This window comes from Lynx canadensis, chromosome B2, assembly GCF_007474595.2.
Source record: "Lynx canadensis isolate LIC74 chromosome B2, mLynCan4.pri.v2, whole genome shotgun sequence".
NCBI lineage: Eukaryota > Metazoa > Chordata > Mammalia > Carnivora > Felidae > Lynx > Lynx canadensis.
Genome location: NC_044307.1, coordinates 77,920,715 through 77,944,165, shown reverse-complemented (window position 1 = coordinate 77,944,165; position 23,451 = coordinate 77,920,715).

The following is a 23,451-nucleotide window of genomic DNA, read 5'->3' as shown; positions in this document are numbered from 1 at the left end:
CTACCCTGGCCTTCTCTATGTTCCTTGAGCACATCAATCTGATTCTTACTTCAGGGACATTGCACCCAGAATTCTATTTATCCTGGCTTTCACATGGCAAGATGGGGTGTTTGGGGGGTGTATGGGGTTTGTTTTTGTCATTTATATCTCAGCTTAAATACTACCTTCCTTGACCATTCAATCATCTAATCCAATCTAAACTAGCCATCCATATAAACTGGTTAAACTTTTATAATTCTCTGGGTAGCACTTTTCACCACCATCTGATATTTTCTTCTCTTTGTTCATTTGTTTTTTATTTGTGTACCTCCACTCACAAGAATGTAAGCTCTGTGAGAACTGGTCTATCTTGTTATTGTTATATACTGATTCCACAGGGCAATATATCGTACACATTGTACAGGCTCAATAAATATTTGTGCAATGATTGAACTGATAAATTAGTGTCAATTGTGCATTGATATGGCCCTAGCTATCTTATCGCATCATGTCTTTCCAATCCCTTGGCCTAAGAGGCCATGGCCTACTCTCTTGGCCCAAAGCATTCATTTACCCTTTTTCTCAGGGGAATCCTATTTACCCTTCACTTGAACAAATAAATACATGAAGTTCATTTATCCTTACTTGGAGGTATTTGGTGGGTTTTGGTGGTGGGACGGAACAGCATAAAAATAATCTTTTGAATCATAGCCCTTAAGTCTATATAATCAATTGTTATGAGCACTAAATGGAAGTTTGTCAGTAAGTATCTGGCACCTGATGGAAAGATACTCCATAAATATACCTCACTTTTCTCTTTCCTTCTCCACTGGCCCAGGGCTGGCCCTAGAGAGCACAGCATGTGTCTTATTACTGCCATCAAATTTTTGTTGGGACCACTCACACATGATCCTATTGGAAATTTGATTTGAAGGTAGTATAATAATTGGAAGAACTAATTCCACTTCCATGTCATTAGCTTCCTCATGTGTGTTTGATGAGGACATTTCATCTCTGTGTTGCAATTTATAAGGCAGTTATGTCAACATCATGAAGATAAATAAAATAAAATTTCTAGAACTGTACTTCTCCCTTTCCTGGTTTTAGTTCATACTGCTCTCCATTGGAAAAGCCCTTTTCCTCCAACTTCATCTGTTAAAGCATCATCTCATCCATCCTTCGATATCATCTCCAACTGCCTGCCCCCAGCACAGGAGTACATGTATGTACATCTAAATGCCTGTGCACATGCACACACACACACAAAATCCATGGAGTTTTTCCCCCAGCACTTTACTTATCTTCCTCGACACTTCTAATATCATCTATGTAACTTCTTCCCACCAGACTATGAGTTTTTAAATAAGTAAAGATACTTATTCTTTTGCAACCCCATTGCATGTGTGCATTGAACACAGTAACAAAAAAAAAATGAATTGACTGTGGTATCCATCTCTGTGGAAAACTGGAAATTTACAAATACAGTTTATCTTTCATGCCCTCATAAATGTGTAGAGAGAGTTTTATACCAGAATGATGTAAAGTAGTTATCCTGAATAACAATAAGAAAAATGGTAATAGGGGCACCTGGATGGCTCAGTCGGTTGAGCGTCCAACTTCAGCTCAGGTCATGATCTCACAGTTCGTGGGTTTGAGTCCTGCATCAGGCTTTGCATTGACAGCTCAGAGCCTGGAGCCTGCTTCAGATTCTGTGTCTTCTTCTCTCTCTGCCCCTCCCCCACTCACGCTTTGTCTCACTCTGTTTCTCAAAAATAAATAAATGTAAACAAAAAAATTTAAAAAAAAGAAAAATGGTAATAATCAAGAATTTGCTCACCACTTATATACATATATATTCAGAGGAAGCAGCAGGTTGGCTACCTCTGAGAATCATCTCAAGGACTAGTCTGAGAAGCAACACTCCCTACCTCTTCTGTTGGGATTATCCAGATTTGCCAGAGTGTCAACATTTTAAAAGCCCACCCAAATATTCCTTCGGGCAGAGCAATAATTCTAAGATACTGTGGGAGGACACTCTTTGGGTTCCACATTTTGGGCACTGTCAAAAAAATGATATTTTGAGTAGTACTATTTCTCAGCAAAAGCCTAACTCTAGTCTTCTGGAATCTACTAATTGGGAACAACTCCAAATAGTAGCAATATGTGTTTCTGCAAAAAGGCTGGAGACTTAGCATATTAAAGACCAAGTGGCAAATTAAAGCCAGGTACTGAATTGCACCAAAAAATTGAATGAGCCTCAGATATCTGGACAAGTCATTATATGAAAAGGGAAACAACCAACAGAGAGTATCTAAAGTAAAGAATGAAGCTAAATGCTGGCTAAGCCTGTCACAATGAGTGTAGATGCTGGTTTATAAAGTGTCATTTATTTATAAGGTAAAAACTAATGTTGATATTTGGATGATGATCTAAATTCTGAACTATATGGATGGCCCCTCAAAACCCTTGAAAATTTCCACATTCTGAAAAAGTTATTTTGGGAAAAAAAAAAAGGCAACCAGTAGAGTACACAGAACTGAACACGATTTTCTAATTTAATTTTGATCTCCAATATCTTGAAATCACTGTCTCAGTGACTTGTGGGAAAGATAATCTATAGCTTAATGTGAACATAGAGAGGGATTTGGGGTTGATTCAAAATATTCTCTTACCATTTCCATCAGATGTATTCACAGAGTCAGCCTTTCATGGACACCTGGAATTCCCTCCCCTTTGACCTTGTTTCCCTCTGCTTTTTCACAACTCAAACTTCCATACAGAGTTTCTACTCCATAGTGCCCTTAATTTTTATATTCCAGAAGACCCATTTCCTGGTATGATCCTGGCTGGGGAGATATATTCCTGACTTTATCCTGGAAAAGAATGTGGATCCTCATATTCTTCAAAACAGAATACCAACAAGAGAAGCCAACCTCTCTCTGGTTAATGTTTATTGCCTTTCTTAAAGAAATTCAGATATGTGAGTAACTAGCACATTGACAACTATCAGGAGTACGATTGGATTGATTGAAGGAGCAGACACACAGCCTTGGATAAATTATACAAAGTGCACTTACAAAAGGAGAGAGAAAGAAGTCAGTATGTAGTTCTGGAAGCTAATATCTAAGGGAGAGAGTGCCACATCAGACCTTGTGGAAGCCCAACTGTCTTCCTTCAAGGCCAAAGATATGTACAACAAAACATGAACATATAAGGCTGGAACAGTTCTTCATGTAATATAGTCTGGATATGTGCAAAAAACAACCCCACCTGAACCAGGTACACATTATCAGTCTTGGGGTTGTACACATGAACACAGAGCTTCAGACATGCACCTGGTCCCCATTGATCCTCTGCAGGCTTTCCACGTCTATACAGCCTGATTCACATACTTCCCTGAGGTTAGAACTTCAGACCTAGAACAAAGGTTTGTTGCCCAAATGTCTGCAGGTGCCAAGGTCACAGTCATTTTAGGAACTACCAGGCAAATCCTGCAATGTGTTATGCTAAAAGAATCCCCCTTCCCACCAATAAAGGTAAGAAAAGAGAAGAATGAAGGAGAGGAAGAAGAGACCCCACACTGTTTGGAGAGTATTGCATATTTTCTCATTAGTCTCTGTCATTTTGACCTACATATGCCTAAATATTAAAACTAGTTTTTTAAAAAGTGAAATAAAGTGTGGTGTCATAGGAGTCCTTTAAGGACCAGCATCATGGTTCCATCACCTCTCTGTAGGCATGGTGTAACAGAACTAATGAGAAAAGTTAGCCCTACCTAACTGGTTACCTACTCTCCTAAAAAACACAAAATGGAATTATTAATCTCTGAATGCTAAAAACTTTTATCAGCAGCCTCAATGAGAGACGCTTTGGGAATGACTGAGGCCCATGACTTCACGTTTCAGAAGGACTGTTGTCTTGATCCAGAACTCTGGCCAATTGTTACTGAATGTATGACAGGAGCAGGACCTATTCCTAGGCACTGACTTCTCCTTTTCTTCATCTTCTACCTTCCTACTACTTAATATACTTACATATGCCAGTCCCCACTAATTTTCTCTTTTCTCTCTCTCTCTCTTTTTTTCTTTTTGGCTTCTTTCAATTTATTTGAAAAATAGGGTTAATACAACCATAGAACCTTAGGTCACCACTCTTATTTCTTCCACACTGTTCTCATTATATTTCTCAAAAAGCAAAAATGTTTCCCTTAAAAACAACACTTCATTTTGATAAAAATCCTGGATACATGTGAAAAGAGCCCTTATTCACTTGAATCTCAGGATTATGGGATTTACTCTGTGTGATTATTTTGTACAATGCCTCCAGTCACACATTAATCTTTACATGATCAACTAAAGGCTTAGAAGAAATATATCTTTACATCTTAATAACCTTCCTTTCTGAACCCTTGTCTATGTACACATAGCAGGTGCACACTAACAAATATATGTTCCCATATTTGGAGAGCAGATACCCTCTGATCTACACAAAATAATATCACAAACCCTATTGTAAGAATCCTGGTTCCTCTGAGTCTTGGTTTAACTGATTATGGGTTTGTCTCAATAAAGTTTTAGAGCACTGGCCTTTCAAGGGGCTTAGGAAAAGAAATCTGATAAATTTGGAACACTGGCCACAGTCTACAAGCATTTTTCTTATTTTGGGAACCATTCTACTCTTTTCTTCATAGAGAAGAAGCCCACATACATGTTTCTGCTGTCAAGCAACCTAAGAAGCCTCCCCCTACTGTTTAAAATCCGAAAACTCGGATTTATAATATAAGAATTTTGCTCGTTGTTTAAAAATAAAAAGAAGTCTACTCTTGAATAATTATTACACTGCTGTATGTTAACTAACTTGGATATGAATACTCTTTAAATAAATAAATAAATAAATAAATAAATAAATAAATAAACCAGTGATTCTGTAAAAGTTTTCCACCTCTGGAAAATTTTCATTGAGAAATAAAAGATCATCTCCTCCAGTCATCCCCACTTTACTACACCTAAAACCCCAACATTGCTGGACTGAACACAAAGTCGGAGACTGATATTGGTGAAGACTGAAGACAGAAATTGGTAATTCATGCCAGAAGGAAAAGCAAAGCCCTGCAGAATTTTAAGAAGTCAGTCTTGGGTTATCTGTAAGATGGATATACAGCTGAACATAAGAGAGAGAAAGAGACAGAGAGACAGAGAGAGACTTGAAGTTCTCTAACTGTAGTTCTTCTAGGCTAATGTTAATAGGACACTCTTATCCTTTAATTAAGGCAAGACACTGCAAACAGTGCAAGGAGAAGAGCTGCTACACCCGTGACTACAGGGACAGCTTCTGGGCTAGGGCTTATAGTGAACTCCGTATTCTTTACTGTGCTGAGAACATGCAGAGAAGTGAGAGCAAGGAGCTGCTGAAGTACTTAGGACAAACCTAGAGATTGTGAGACACAGCGGCAAAGCCAGTCACAGTGAGAGGCCCTTTCTTCTCCTGAGGAAGGAACGTATTTATTGTTCCTGGGGATTACGTCAGGGGTGTGGATCTCTTTTTCCATAGGCATTTATTGAACAACAGCATGTTCACAGGCTGGCATAGGTTGCAGATACTATATTGATTCTGTGAGTAATGCTTAGAAAAATCAGAAGTGCTGGTTTAAAGTGCCACAAAAGCATACTGCTTAAAATACCAGAGTTAGAAACAAGGGGTAAATCCATGTAACCCAAAGTGATAGAAGTACAATTATTGACTAAATCAAATGAGATTATTATTTTTTTAATGATGGTTTAGATCAGCATGCAAATACTTTTTTAAAAATGCTGCTCTACAAAAACACTATTTTACTTTAATCTTTTAGATCCAAACATCTTTATAAAATAGCTGCCTTCTACCATTTCTGATACCATGTCATAAAAAGACAATCACTGCAATACAGAGCAAAAAAACCCCAAAAAACAAAAATAAAACAAAACAAAAACCATTGATTTTTATTGCAGGTCTATCATTTACCACCTAATATTCCTTTTTTAAAAAAGTCCCTTAAATTCTCTGCATTTCATTTCCTCATTTCTAAGCTGAATGTTTATGAAATAATATGTCTGTGACTTTATTGTGAAGATTTAAAAGTTAATAAGAGTTTAATACCTTTAAAAGTTAAAAGTATAACATATATATATAAAATATTAATATTAAATACATAGTATAAACATGAAAAACATGAGAAAACCATGAAATTAGACTATAAGTGATACAAGGCAATGAAAAGTAATCAATCTGGTTTTTTTTAAGTAAATATACCAGAACTTACATCCAAATATATGCTACCTTTTTTTACAGTAGACACCTTGAGAGGCACTTATTTAAATGATGCTACAGCTCAAAACATGTTTGAATTTTTTTCTTTAAACTGCTATCAGAAACCAGCAACAAGAAAATCAAACCTAATTAATTTGTCATTAAATCTTGTTTAGCACCAAAACCAGTATTCCTAGTTTGATCCCAAAACACACTCATAAGATTTATTTCTATTTGGTTCATGTCACTTTAAAAAATTAGTCACACTAGGAGCACCTGGATGGCTCAGTCAGTTAAGCATCCAACTTAGGCTCAGGTCATGATCTCACAGTTTGTGAGTTCAAACTCTGTTGGGCTCTGTGCTGACAGCTCAGAACCTGGAGCCTGCTTTGGATTCTGTCTCCCTCTCTCTCTGCTCCTCCCCCACCAGTGCTCTCTCTGTTTTTCTCTCTCAAAAATGAATAAACGTTAAAAAATTTTTTTTAATAAAAATAAAAAATCAGTCACACTCAAAAAAGATAATTGTCCTCTTTTGCATTGTTGGTGGGAATGCAAGCTGGTGCAGCCACTCTGGATAACAGTATGGGGTTCCTCAAAAAACTAAAAATAAACCTGGCAATTGCACTACTAGGTATTTATCCAAGGGATACAGGTGTGCTGTTTCAAAGGGACACATGCACCCCCATGTTTATAGCAGCACTATCAACAATAGCCAAAGTATGGAAAGAGCCCAAATGTCCATCAATGGATGAATGGATAAAGAAGATGTGGTGTATATATACAATGGAGTATTACTCAGCAATCAAAAAGAATGAAATCTTGCCATTTGCAATTACATGGATGGAACTGGAGGGAATTATGCTAAGTGAAATTAGTCAGTCATAGAAAGACAAAAATCCTATGACTTCACTCATATGAGGACTTTAAGAGACAAAACAGATGAACATAAAAGAAGGGAAACAAAAATAATGTAAAAACAGGGAGCAGGACAAAACAAAAGAGACATAAATATGGAGAACAAACTGAGGGTTGCTGGAGGGGTTGTGGGAGGGGGGATGGGCTAAATGGGTAAGGGGCATTAAGAAATCTACTCCTGAAATCATTGTTTCACTATATACTAACTAATTTGGATGTAAATTTTAAAAAATAAAAAATAAAGTTAAAAAAAAATCACAATGACGTAACATTTCAACCCACCAGGATGGCTTTAATAAAAAGCCATAGATAATAGCAATGGTTGTTGAGGATGTGGCAAAATTGGAATTCTCATATGGCTGGTGGGAATGTAAAATGGTGCATCTGTTTTGGAAAACAGGCTGGTAGTTCTTCAGATGGTTAAACATAAGGTTTAATTAGCAATTCCAATCCTAGATGCACACCTAAGAGAAATGAAAACATATGTGCACACAAAAACTTTTGCATGAATGTTTATAGAAGTATGATTCAAAATAGCAAAAAGGTGAAAACAACCCAAATGTCCATTAAGAGATGGACAGATTTTTTTTAAATGCACATTTGAGCAATGGAATATTATTCAGCCACAAAAAAGAATGCTACAGTACTGGTGGACCTTGAAAACATTATGCTAAGTGCAAGAAGCCAGACACAAAAGTCCACATATTACATGATTCCACTCATATCAAAATCCAGAACAGAGAAATTATAGAGACATAAAGTAGATTAGTGATTGCTAAGGACTGGGGAAGGAAGAAGAGGACCTAGAGGAGTAATAGTCAAAGTGTATGGGGCTTTCTTAAGGTAATGAAAATATTCTAAAATTGACAGTGGTGATGGTTGCACATATTGGTGAATTTACTAAAAATGATTTAATCGTACACTTTACATAACTGAGTTGCATGGTGCATGAATTATATCTCAATAAAGTTTTTTAAGAATAAAAAAGATAATTGTCTAGGATTTTCAAAGTAAATGATGCAGACTCCAAAAACAATTCTAAAATAATAGTTGTAGAAATTCTTTTTTAATGAGGCAGTATCATTGGAATAATTGTATAGCTTTCAAGATAATTATCTATGTAGGAACAGTACTATTTATGTGACTAAGTTCTGACTATGTTTTTGAAAATCAGTTCCAATTCTTAGTAATTCTGCTTCAAACATCTCAAGATCCCTCAGGAACTCCAGTTCCTGTAAAGGGTTCTGTCTCCATTGCTCATTCTTTAGCTTTATTTCTAGAAAATGTCAAAAACATTTATTAAAGGAATTTGAATGGCAATTAGACCCAGACCTGTTTCTTGATGAAGACAATGGCAACAACTCAACTGAAGTTTGTTACAGATTTTCCTGCAAGTGAGCATATTCTGATTGCCATCATTGTCTTTTTTTTCATTTGTCATGACTTCTATTAAGTTTCTAATGAAAATTATCCAGTCAGACTACATTTATCATGTGCAATCACCACTTCTGTCCTCCACTGGACAAATGCCCTAGAACCTGAGGTCATGTCATGTCATGGAATGCTATTCCACAATAAAAAGGAACCACTATTGATATATGCAATAAATTGGGTGGATCTCAAGGGCATTATCCTGAGTGAAGAAAAGCTAATCTCAAAAGGTTACTACAGTATGATTCCATTTATATTACATCCTTAAAGTGACAAACTTATAAAGTAGGAGAACAGATTAGTGGATCCCAAGAATTAGGGTTGGTGAGGAAAAAGGGCTGAGTGTGACCATAAAGGGATAGCAGAAGGGAGAACTATGTGGTGATGGAATAGCTCTGTATCTTTAAAAAAAAATTAATGTTTATTTATTCTTGAGAGAGAGAGAGACAGAGCATGAGTGGGGGAGGGACAGAGAGAGAGAGAGAGAGAGAGAGAGAGAGAGAGAGAGAGAGAGAAACAGAGTCTGAAGCAGGCTCCAGGCTCCGAGCTGTCAGCACAGAGCCTGACACGGGGCTCAAACCCATGAACTGCGAGATCATGACTTGAGCCAAAGCCAGACGCTTAACTGACTGAGTCACCCAGGTGCCCCAGAATAGTTATGTCTTAACTGGAGTATTGGTTATACAAATATATCTATGCAATAAGATGATATAGAACCATATCACACATTGTATCAATGTCAGTCTCCTGGATGCAATATTGTACTATGGTTATGTGTTATGTAAACACTGAGGGAAACTAGTTAAAGTGACTCCTCTGCATGGTTTTTTCAACATCCTGTGAATCTATAATGACTTTAAAATTAAAAATTAAAAAAGGAAAGTACTAAATGTTGCTGATTAGAGGGATCAATTAAAAGTTTCAAACACTTTTGAAACTTTCAGTAGCTAGTAAACTAAACCCCTACCTGTCCTATGATCTAGCAATCCCAGTGTTAGCCAGGTTCCAAAGAGAAGAGAATGTCCACCAACAAGATATGCATTCAGAATAGGTTTATCATAAAAGTCATAAACTAGAGACAATCTATCAACTGGAGAATAAATAAGCAAAATGTGGTGGATTCATGTGGTGAAATATAGCATTGCAACAAAAAGATCAAATGACTAATACATGCAACAACTTGGTTAAATCTCACAACGTGATTCTGAAATAAAGAAGCCAGATACCAAGGAATAATGGTTACCTCTGGGACTGTGGTGTTAACTGGCAAGTGGCATGAGAAAACTTCCCGGAAATGTTTTTTTATCTTAATCTGGGTAGTAGTTACACAAGTGCATACACATATAAAAAATCATTAAGCTCTACACTTCCATTTATATACCTCACTGTATGCATTTTATGCTTCAGTTAAAAAAAAATAAGGAGAAATGCAGAATGCTAAACTTACTGGTGGTGTAAATCATGACACATCCAACAAGGCAAGACCCCTAACCCAGGTAAGTATCGGGGCACCTCCTCTTTCCCAGTATGTGTGGCACTGATGGGAAGAAGTACTGAGAAGAGATCAAAGACGATATTCTAATATTGAGGCCAATAAATCCTGTGAAATTTGTAAGTCAAGTTTTAGCAGGGTCCTGACTGGATTCCACAAAATAGTTACACTACCATCATGTTGTTCACAAAAGCACCTAATATGATACACGCTGAGGTCTCTGTGTCCCTTTGAATCACTTCAGGGTCCCCACAAGCCACTAGCACGAGGCAAATGACCTGGTGCCGGTAACATAATGCAGATCAATTTTCAGGGAAGAGCAAATCAAAGTAGCATAGTTCTTACTACCTCAAAGTTGTGGTGCTAATTCCATAAAAATTATCTGCATTTAATTTAAAATATCAAAATGAAATTTTTTTCAAAAAGCAAAATTTTGACACTCTCCTTGTCAAGGGGCCAGAGGATGGACAATGGAACAGTCTGAGGTTTGAACTTCTTAGCTTTCACATTATATTTTAATTATGCTGCTGTTTTTATTTGTGGTTCTTAATATGCTTCTGTCACCATCACAGAACACTAGGGAATCTCCCTTGCATCTAACATAACACCAATTAATTCCCTTGCTCAGTAGTCCGGAACCACAGGGCCTTATGTTGCAAGCTAAGAATTACCAGCCTTTTGCAGGGGGAATCATTTTTATTGGTTTCATTAAAACTGTTTTATTAGCTTGCTGAAAAAAGCAACAGGATTATGGCAGCATAGAGGAAACAATTCATAAACTTGCATAAAGGTTGTCTGTTCCTTGCTTATGTAACCTCAGCAGTTAGGGTAAAAACTCGGGTGTGTTTAGTGTAACCCAAAGATCATTTCTGTGACTCCAGCCCTCCCAATTCCTCTAGAAGTCCCTAGAGGGTGCCTTCCCCTGGGTACATGAAGCAGTTTATTGGGGTCTTTAATTTGTTTAGTACTTAATCCTTACATTTCCCTCAGCCTCCTCCTATTTAAATGGTCCTGACTAAGCCCCACTGGCCAAGAGTTCACTAAATTGTGGAGAGAGATCTAAGAAAAGTAAAATAATGCCCACCCTGAGACACGAAGGAATCTGATTGGCAACTTATAAATCACATTTCATTATGAAGAGCTATGAAGCATTTTGCCATCACACTGTGTGTACCCAAACCTGAAAAACAAAAGTTACTAGCTTGTTCTTCCCTGCAACTTTCTATAGCCAAGGAAAGCCTGAAAATGTATCTCCTACACGCCTAGTGATTTTTTTCTCACTTGATTTTGTATATGTGACCAGAAACCAGTAAATACCACTTCCATTTTGTAATCAATTCCAGAAGCCAATTTGGTTTCAATAAGGGTTCATTTAATTCTGTTTCTTGGAAAGAAGCATTGACATGGAGTATCCTTTGTGACTATACTGGCCCTTTCTCTCTGGTGCAGAGGAACATCCCTGCCAGCTGCAATGCCAGAAGGCAACAAGAATGTCACAGATGTTAGTGGGTTTGTGCGCAGGTATCTGCTGACATTTTGAATGTGTGCTGTCTCCTCCAGGACCTGTGCTCTCAGAAAATAAAACCATCAGTTCTTCTCTGAGATAAATGTTTATGATTTATCCAGAATACTTTCCAGAAATGCTAATGTTGTTTAAGATGCAGACAAACTCTTTAAAACCTCCTCGGAGATTTAAAGATCCTTAGAACTGAGAAAAACTTTTAAGGTCATCCAAATTATTTTACAGACCCATGGAATTTGAATGACCATGCAAGCAACTTCCAATAAAGCCAGGACAAATCCAGTGCTCTTGACACTCAGTTCGATATTCTTTAAGTATATTTGGATTTTGTAGTATCCTGCAAGAAGCCTTACAAGGTTGGACCTCTTATCTTTCAGTTCCCACTTTAATGCATAGAAGGCTATAGCAGATTTTTTGAGAACAGCCTATTAAAAGTGCCTGGGGTACAATGTGAGGAGCGCTGGATAGCAGCTTGCTTCAATTGTCATTATATTCATATGATTTCAACTAGTTTTGTCCTTCGTGAGACTGAGGATTAAGTTGGTACACTATCTTATCTTACAGGGTTGTGGTGAGAAAATAGATTGCAAAGATAGAGTGGAACATTTGACCTTCTGTTATTATGGTGCACTCCTATTTCCATACTTCCAAAAGAAGGAAAAAAAGAGTCCATGTTTAAGGCACGCAGCATTGGTTTATTAGAATGTGAAACTAGTACTGCTTTTAGATCACTTACTCACACAAGCATTGGGTTCTTAGTTTATCCCTCAGCTTATAAGGGGTAAGAGAGGAGGGAGGGCAAGGTCTCTTGATTTCACTATAGCATCTGTATTTTTTAAAAAAATTTTTAAAAACATTTATTTATTTATTTTTGAGAGAACATACACAAGCCAGAGAGGAGCAGAGAGAGAGAGAGAGAGAGAGAGAGAGAGAGAGAGATTGAGAATCTGAGGCAGGCTCCAAGCTCTGAACTGTCAGCAGAGTCCAATGCGGGGTTCAAACTCACAAACTGTGAAGCCATGACCTGAGCCGAAGTCAGATGCTTAACTGACTGAGTCACCCAGGTGCCCACCCCTAACATTGGATTTCTTTCAAGAGTTAGACCTTGCCTTGTGATTGGCGAGACACCTCATAACTGTACTATTTTCCACACACATTTGAATTATTTCAAGGCTTGGTTCCCATTGTCAGAGATGTCAAAAATCCATGATTAGAAGCACACATCAGTGCTGGACATAACCCACATTTGTAAGAATCTGATAATGGTCTCTCTCAACCAAATAAAAATGTGAGACAAAAAAAAAATTTGCTATAAGATGTGATAACTGAGACACTTAAATCAAGGCATACAAGAAATATTGTAAGCAAGTCCAAATCAAATAACAAATCCTATGAATGGTCAACAGATAAGTAAAAAAGGCAGACACTGAGGACCTATATGTGACCCATTATACCAAATTGAGAAGATGGACTTTTAGGACCTGAGACACCAGTCCATAAACCAGATTTCCGATTTTTGTCAACAAGTGGATCACTCTGTAGTTGACCTAAGTGACCCTAAGAATACCTCTAATTGCCTTTTTCTCCCTATCCAAGAGAAGGTTAACACCACTTAAGCAGTTTTAAGACTCATGGACTGCAGCATAAAGACGATTATTTGTTTAAATGCTACCATGTCACCTTTTTAAATTGTTCCAGAATACCAAAAATGACAGCATATAGCATTCCTGACATCTACTGTATATTTAGTTCGGATTTGGTAGTGACTTCTATTTTTATTTAATATTTACTTGAATAAGACATAGCTAGCAGTCAAATGTATTCTGACTAGATTGGAATCTGATATGAAAAGACTTCAGCTGAATAATATTGTTTAGAGGTCTTGGCTATATTAGCAATAGTTTGCATTTTAATAGAAATTTCAAGGAAATTTGGTCTCACTTATACTGAAGAGGCATCATAGTGTTCCAAAAGGCAATAGTTTATTTAACAAAAAATATAACTCTGGGTAGGGAAATAAGACTCAGTGATTCAGATGTCAATTTCAAATGTCAACCTTGCTATGAATCTGTCTCATGAAAAGTACCATTTGTCTCAGCCTTTAGTCTTCTTTAAGCACCCAGCCCTCTTCTCACATCTGTGGGTCTCTTTATTTGTGCACTACAAATATCCATTCAAAAACCCCACAGAGTCATCCATTTTTCTTTTCTGCATTTTCAGATTTAACAGAGACTAGAAAGCAGAATTTTTCTGGATAGTTAATTCACATAACTATCGTTTTATTGGCATAACATTTTATTGTGCTTTGCATTTTTGCACTTTGCAAATATTCCTTTTTTTTTTTTTTTTTTTACAAATTGGAAGATTTTAGCAATCTTGCATCAAGCTACCAGCACCAGTTTTCCAACAGCATTTGCTCAGTTTGTGTCTGTGTCACTTTTTGGTAATTCTCACAATATTTTGAATTTTTTCATTATCATTACATTTGTATTATTATTACATGGTGACCTGCAATCAGTGGTCTTGGATGTTACTATTGTAATTGGTTTGGAGTGCCATGAACTGCACCCTTAGGCAACAAACTTAATCAATAAATGTATGTGTTCTGACTGCTCCACCATCTATCTTCTCCCCATCTCTCCCCCTCTCCTTGGACTTCCCTATTCCCTGAGACACAACAGTACTGAAATTAAGCCAATTATTAGCCCTACAATGGCCTCTAAATACTCATGTGAAAGGAAGAGTCACATGTCTCTCATGTTAAATAAAATTATTAAGCTTAGTGAGGAAAGCATGTAGATAGCCAGGAGCAGCAGAAAGCTAGGTTTCTTGCACCAAAGAGCCCAGTTGTGAATGCAAAGGGAAAGTTCTTGAAGTAAATTTAAAGTGCTACTCCAGTGAACTCCATGAATGATAAGAAAGGAAAACAGCCTTATTGCTTTAGTGGTCTAGATAGAAGATCTAACTAGCTACAGCATTCACTTAAACCAAAGCCCAATCCAGAACAAGACCCTAACTCCCTTCAATCTAAGAAGGCTGATAGAGGTGAGGAAGCTGCAGCAGAAAAGTTTGAAGCTAGCAGAGGTTGATTCATGAGGTTTAAGGAAAGAAGCTGTCTTAATAGCATAAAAATGCAAGGTGAAGCAGCAAGTACTGATGTAGAAACTGCAGAAAGTTCTCCAGAAGATCCAGCGAAGATAAATAATGAAGCTAGCTATACTAAACAACGTATTTTCAATGTAGATGAAGCAGTCTCCTATTGGAAGAAAATGGACATCTAGGACTTTCATAGCTATAGAGGAAAAGTCAATGCCTGGCTTCAGAGTGCAAGCTGACTCTCTTGTTACAATTATGTTGCTATTTTGCTGGTGCTCTATAAATGGAACAGCAAACATGGATGGCAGCACATCTGTATACAGTATGGTTTACTGAATATTTTAAGCCCAATGTGGAGACCTACTTCTCAGAAAGAAATAGTCCTTTCAAACTATTACTCAGTGACAATGCACCTGGTCACCCAAGAGCTCTGATGGAGATATGCAATGACATTAATGATTTGCATGCCTGCACATCCATTCTGAAGCCCATGAACCAAAGAGTCATTTTGACTTTTAAGTGTTCTTATTTAAAAAAATACATTTCATAAGGCTATAGCTTCCATAATTAGTGATTCCTCCAATGCATCTGGCAAAGTAAATTAAAAACCTATAAGAAAAGGATTCACCATTCTAGATACTATTGAGAACATTCACAATTCATGGGGAAAGGTCAAAATAGCAACACTAATAATAGTTTGAAGACACTGATACCAACAGTCATGGATGACTTTGAGGGGTTCAAGACTTTGGTGGAGGAAGTAACTAAGATGTGGTGGAAACAGCAAGAGAATTAGAGTTAGAAGTGGAACTTGAAGATGTGACTGAATTGCTGCAATCTCTTGATAAAACTTTAACAGATGAGGAGTTGCTTCTTTCTCATGGATGAGCAAAGAAAGTAGTTTCTTGAAAAGGAAACTACTCCTGGTGAAGATGATGTAAAAATTGTTGAGGTGACAGGAAAGGACTTAGAATATTACATAAACCTAACTGATACAGCAGTGGCAGGGTTTGAGACAATGGATTCTAATTTTGAAAGAAGTTCTACTGTAGGCAAAATGCTATCAGAGAAATTGTTCATGAAAGGAAGAGTCAATTGAGGTGGCAAACTTTATTGTTGTCCTATTTTAAGAAATTGCCACAGCCATTCAGCAACCACCACCTTGATCAGTCAGCAGCCATCAACACTGAGGCAAGACCTTGTACCAGTAAAAAGATTCCAACTTACTGAAAGCTCAAATGATAGCATTTTTATCAATAAAATATTTTTAATTAAGGCATATACGTTGTTTTTTAGACAGAATGGTATTGCACACTTAATGGACTACATTATACTGTTAACATAACTTTTATATGCACTGGGAAACCAAAAAATTCATTTAGCTTGCTTTTTTTTGCAATATTCACTTTATTGCAGTAGTCTGGAACTGAAACTACCATATATCCAAAGTATGCCTGTATGTATGTCCCTTTTACCTTTCAACCAATCATGTTTAGCATGACAAGTTTTTAAATGTATTTTATTATTATTATGGGGTTCCTAGGTAAAAATTTTAATATCATTAAAAATAGCATAGTGAACATTATGTTGATAAAGAGATCAATCTATTACAAATGGGTAAGGAATGAGACCACTGTATTCACTAATTATTGCTGCATAACAAATCACCTCAAAACTTAGTGGCTTAAAACAACAAATATTTATTATCTCACAGTTTCTTGGGTCAAAAATCCAGATGCATCTTAGTCAGATGCAGGGTGTCTGGCAAGGCTGCAGTCAAGGTGACAAACAGGGCTGCCTCATCTTATAATTTGACTAGGTACAGATCCACTTCCAAACTCACTCATGTTGCAGTTGGCAGGACTCAGTACTTCACTGGTTATTGGATGGAAGGCTTCAGTTTGACTGGATAGCAGCAAGAAACCACTCTCAGTTCCTTATCATGAGCCTTCCCCAACACAGAAAGTTACTTCATCAAAGTGTGTAAGAAAAGTCAAAGAGAGAAAGTATGCAAGCAAAATAGAAATGACAATCTTTTTCTAATCTCAGAAGTGGCACCCATTCACTTTTGTCATATTTTATTTGTTAGAAGCAAGTCACTAAGTCCAGCTATACTCAAGGGGGGAGGATTATACAGGACATAAATAAGCAAAAGGTGGGGGTCATTAGGAACCATTATAGAGCCCACCTACCACACACACACAGATCTAGCCATTGGAATTCCAGTAGATTCAGCCATTTGGGATATAGTGTTAAAAGCTAAGGTCTACAAAAGGAACAGCAAAGGAAACAGATGTTCCAAAGGCTTTTCCCTTATTGACAAACAGATGGAGTTGCCCTCAAACCTATAGAAAAAGCCAAATTAACTTGAAAAATGTTAAAAAAATTATGCTAACTTATTTTACAGGTTTCGATGGGTTTCCCAAGAAAAGTTTGGTTCAAGTTATTAGAGGTAACAGAATAAAGATGATAGGGAGAAAGGTGATGCTAAAAGCTAATATACTGTACAGAGCGAGGTGGTAACAATTGAAAAAATAGCAGAGATTCCTTCAATTGGATTCCTACCTGAGGCATTCAGTGTTGAGACAAACAGAAACATTAACACAGGACATCAGGCCAGCAAATGATATCCCTCAGAAGATCAAATCATGCTACTGTAAGAGCTGCTTTGCATATCTCATGAATGATAGGGCAAGAAATCAGATGATGAATAAGAGTGCCAACTCAGCAAGGTGTATGCTTTCTGCACTATTAGAATGTTCCCTGCCATTGAAGATAATGGGAAATAAATTTTCAGATGAACAACAATATTGATTTTGATTTGGAATTTTGTTTCAATTGCTTCATTGGCTGTATCTTAAACCAGAAATGCCAGCAGGGAAGAGTGTAAGATACAGGAAAACCAACAGCTTGCTTTGAAAGAGCACAGTCTTAATGGGAAGGAAGCTTTGTTTCCAGCAGACTCCAATACAGGCAAAATGGTGACAGGTACTGCACCTCTATAAACACTGAAATTCTGTTCCTCAAAGTAGGTCCAAGGACCAGCAGCAAAGCATCCACTGGGAGCTTATTAGAAATTCAGAATCTCAGATTCATTCCAGAACTACTGAATCTGAATTTGCATTTTAACAAGATCCCAAGGGACCTAACACAGTAAAGTCCAAGAAATGCTGCTGTAATGGCACTTTGAAGAGCTCTCAGAGAACCATGGAGAGGGAGACCAAGTTCAACCAGGGGAATTAAACAATGTTTCATAGAGAAGATATCATTTGAGCTGAAACTCATGAGCTGTGTATAATTTCAACAGAAAGACAAGACTTTTCTTTGTGGAAGAAAAAATGTTAAAGCATTGACAATAGTTTAGTGCAAGAAAGTGGACTGTTTGTTTGATAGATAAAAAATTAAAACACCGTTAAACTGAAGTCAGATCACAAAGGGCTTTGAGTACTTGCTAAGGGATTTATACTTTATTCTGTTGGCAACAGAGAGACACTGGGAGTTTTCAAGAAGAGCACAAAAGCAATAAGAAAAATTATAGGGTGACAGTGTGGAAGATATATTGGCATGAGGACAGGCCAAAGACACACCAGTTGGGAGTGATTAATATGGAGAGACATAGAGTTAGAAGCTATAGTTCAAGGATGAGGTTATGCAACCTTGAAATTCTAGAGCAGTACTAATGGAAATAAAGGAGAAGTGAAGGAATTAGAGAGGAGGAATCCACAGCTCTTAGTAAGCATCATCATTGCGCCTGAGTGATGGGGAGCAAAATGAAGTCATACAGGGAGATGAGGTCATGGAAACATGAGCAGATTTTGAGAGAATAAAGATGAGTTTGTCTTTGTCTATGAAATAGTTGCTAAAATTTTTCAGAATGTCAGCCATGTCACAGCCTTTCATGCTCCCTTCATGCATCACTATAACCTTCCTGGTTTTGCAACTCCCAGCCTTTCCTCTTGAGGATTCCAGTCAGATGCCGAAGAAGGCACTGCATCTCAATCCAATCAGCAAACGTTTTATCCCTTTTTTCTGGTTCAAGGAACCCAAATGGAAAAAACCCTTTGATAAGTAAATCACACCCTTGTAATTGCTAAGACAGCTCTTGATGCTAATTTCATGTTGGACAAATTGAGTAAATGGAATCCCTTTTAGTAAGGAATCTAGAAAAGTTGGTTGTGTCAGATTTCAGGAAAGAAAAGAAAGAGAGTATTAAAAGAATGGTAGCTGTTACCCCAACTGGAAAAAATAAAAGGACAGAATCTTTACACAATTCCACAAGGAAAGAAATCAATGACTGTACTTGGAGGTGGCCCAAAACTTCTTTACTGATTAAAAATGATACAGCAATCATGTTCCAATTGAAAAGGATATGCTTCTGACTTGCTTAATAACTTCATTACCTTCCTGATGAATTATTGCTTTTAAACTCATTATTTTACCACTGTCATTGAACATCCATTGAACATCCAAAGAGTGCTTTGTTTTATGGTGTAGTCCCCCCAAAGAGTCCTAAAATGCAGATTCTTTTATATTAACAAGCTTAGATGTCTTCAAAGATGTCAGGGGTTGTTGCTAAATTAATCACATAGCGAGTCTGTGCTCAAGGCATGACAACAGTCACAACGTATCCCAAAGGGCATTCTGTGGGGTCATTTGGGTGAAATACAACATGAAAAGAAAGATTTTTACTAAAATTAACCAGGTCAGATTCCACTCTGTGTTGGGTAGCAGTTAAAATGAATGGAGCCTACAGTCACAATTCAGTTGTAGTCTAATGAGGCTATCTCAAACAAGAGCATCAAAAATAACACAGAAAGCTTTCTTCCAGCCTCAGAGAAAGACAAACATCTTCCTTTTCAAGATTAACCCTTATACCTCTATTCTTATTACTATTTTTCCTTAACCTTCTTCTTCTAGAACTTTACCTTCCCCAATTTGTTAAGTGGGCAATATCGATTAAAAGACATTTGTATGGTATGGTATGGTATGGTATGGTATGGTATGGTATGGTATGGTATGGTATTATATTTATTGTAAGAGAAAATATATTGGCTAGTTAATAGAAATAAAATGAGGTTATAATAATTTTAAGGAAAAGCATAAAGTTCAACTAGTATATATGTCCTTATTAGTGTCCATAGAATGGTGTGAGATGAAAATAAAACACATTTAGAATTTAACGAAATGCAGCAGAAGGTACCACTGAGATTAAACTGACCATTCACACTCTAGGTTACCTCAGAATTGTGTCCCCTTTTAATGTTAATAACAACATACTGAGAGAAATGGCATGTAAATAAACAGTAGTTAGGGGCAAAGTAGTTCATAGAATAGCTAGCTCTCCCTTAACAGGAGGTCTTTGGAGCATAAGGTGAAGAGTTCAAACAGTCAGTAATTGATAAAGTAGTAAATTAAGAACTTGAATTATGTGGTTAAAGGTGTTAAACTGGGCCTGCATATCAAGTATTGAATACATATCTTGTATTCATTTTTCCCTATTGTGGTAATGGTCTGAGAAAATATCTTCATGTTTGTGGACGTACAATGTTTGATTTTTTTTTTCATTTTTACACATTGGCATTGTTTTCTGGAAAGGACTTTGGTTGAAAAGCAAGAAAACTTAATCACCAGTGAAAGAGGGATGGGAATTACAATAATGGCAGGAGTATTCTGCTTCTACTCTGGTCTCCCCATCCTTTTGCACTGAGACAACCAAAGGAAGGAATGAGAATAGATACTGGACATTTGACTAAAACTAGACTTCCACATGATCACTAATGACCTTCAGAATCTATAAGGTGGCATTTTAAAAAGGTGATAGACAAGTTACTAATCTTTAAAATGAGGCACAGGATTCTGAGAAGATGGCGGCGTAGGAGGACGCTGGGCTCACCGCGCGTCCTGCTGATCACTTAGATTCCACTTACACCTGCCTAAATAACCCAGAAAACCGCCAGAGGATTAGCAGAACGGAGTCACCGGACCCAAGTGCAGACGAGAGGCCCACGGAAGAGGGTAGGAAGGGCGGCGAGGCGGTGTGTGCTCCACGGACTGGCGGGAGGGAGCCGGGGCGGAGGGGCGGCTCGTCAGCCAAGCAGAGCCCCCGAGTCTGGCTGGCAAAAGCGGAGGGGCCTGACGGACTGTGTTCCCACAGCAAGCGCGACTTAGCGTCTGGGAGGTCATAAGTTAACAGCTCTGCTCGGAAAGCGGGAAGGCCGGAGGACAAAGGGAGGGTGAGCTGCGGAGCCCCCGGACGACAAAGCTCAGTTTGGCGGGAAACAAAGGCGTTCGCCAGCGCCATCTCCCCCGCCCATCCCCCAGCCAAAATCCCAAAGGGAACCGGTTCCGGCCAGGGAAATTGCTCGCTCCGCGCAAACACCCAACTCTGTGCTTCTGCGGAGCCAAACCTCCGGCAGCAGATCTGACTCCCTCCGGCTGCCACAGGGCCCCTCCTGAAGTGGATCACCTAAGGAGAAGCGAGCTAAGACTTCCCCCCCTGCCGCCCGCCGTGCACCTTGCCTACCCACCCCAGCTAATACGCCAGATCCCCAGCATCACAAGCCTGGCAGTGTGCAAGTAGCCCAGACGGGCCACGCCACCCCATAGTGAATCCCCCCCCTAGGAGAGGGGAAGAGAAGGCACACACCAGTCTGACTGTGGCCCCAGCGGTGGGCTGGGGGCAGACATCAGGACTGATGTCCCGCCCACCAACTCCAGTTATACACCACAGCACAGGGGAAGTGCCCTGCAGGCCCTCACCACACCAGGGACTATCCAAAATGACCAAGCGGAAGAATTCCCCTCAGAAGAATCTACAGGAAATAACAACAGCTAATGAGCTGATCAAAAAGGATTTAAATAATATAACAGAAAGTGAATTTAGAATAATAGTCATAAAATTAATCGCTGGGCTGGAAAACAGCATACAGGACAGCAGAGAATCTCTTGCTACAGAGATCAAGGGACTAAGGAACAGTCACGAGGAGCTGAAAAACGCTTTAAAGGAAATGCAAAACAAAATGCAAACCACCACGGCTCGGATGGAAGAGGCAGAGGAGAGAATAGGTGAACTAGAAGATAAAGTTATGGAAAAAGAGGAAGCTGAGAAAAAGAGAGATAAAAAAATCCAGGAGTATGAGGGGAAAATTAGAGAACTAAGTGATACACTAAAAAGAAATAATATACGCATAATTGGTATCCCAGAGGAGGAAGAGAGAGGGAAAGGTGCTGAAGGGGTACTTGAAGAAATAATAGCTGAGAACTTCCCTGAACTGGGGAAGGAAAAAGGCATTGAAATCCAAGAGGCACAGAGAACTCCCTTCAGACGTAACTTGAATCGATCTTCTGCACGCCATATCATAGTGAAACTGGCAAAATACAAGGATAAAGAGAAAATTCTGAAAGCAGCAAGGGGTAAACGTGCCCTCACATATAAAGGGAGACCTATAAGACTCGTGACTGATCTCTCTTTTGAAACTTGGCAGGCCAGAAAGAATTGGCACGAGATTTTCAAGGTGCTAGACAGCAAAAATATGCAGCCGAGAATCCTTTATCCAGCAAGTCTGTCATTTAGAATAGAAGGAGAGATAAAGGTCTTCCCAAACAAACAAAAACTGAAGGAATTTGTCACCACTAAACCAGCCCTACAAGAGATCCGAAGGGGGACCCTGTGAGACAAAGTACCAGAGACATCACTACAAGCATAAAACATACAGACATCACAATGACTCTAAACCCGTATCTTTCTATAATAACACTGAATGTAAATGGATTAAATGCGCCAACCAAAAGACATAGGGTATCAGAATGGATAAAAAAACAAGACCCATCTATTTGCTGTCTACAAGAGACTCATTTTAGACCTGAGGACACCTTTAGATTCAGAGTGAGGGGATGGAGAACTATTTATCATGCTACTGGAAGTCAAAAGAAAGCTGGAGTAGCCATACTTATATCAGACAAACTAGACTTTAAATTAAAGGCTGTAACAAGAGATGAAGAAGGACATTATATAATAGTTACAGGGTCTATCCATCAGGAAGAGCTAACAATTATAAATGTCTATGCACCGAATACCGGAGCCCCCAAATATATAAAACAATTACTTATAAACAGAAGCAACCTTATTGATAAGAATGTGGTAATTGCTGGGGACTTTAACACCCCACTTACAGAAATGGATAGATCATCTAGACACACGGTCAATAAAGAAACAAGGGCCCTGAATGAGACACTGGATCAGATGGACTTGACAGATATATTTAGAACTCTGCATCCCAAAGCAACAGAATATACTTTCTTCTCAAGTGCACATGGAACATTCTCCAAGATAGATCATATACTGGGTCACAAAACAGCCCTTCATAAGTTTACAAGAATTGAAATCATACCATGCATACTTTCAGACCACAATGCTATGAAGCTTGAAATCAACCACAGGAAAAAGTCTGGAAAACTTCCAAAAGCATGGAGGTTAAAGAACACCCTACTAACGAATGAGTGGGTCAACCAGGCAATTAGAGAAGAAATCAAAAAATATATGGAAACAAACGAAAATGAAAATACAACAATCCAAACGCTTTGGGATGCAGCGAAGGCAGTCCTGAGAGGAAAATACATTGCAATCCAGGCCTATCTCAAGAAACAAGAAAAATCCCAAACACAAAATCTAACAGCACACCTAAAGGAAATAGAAGCAGAACAGCAAAGACACCCCAAACCCAGCAGAAGA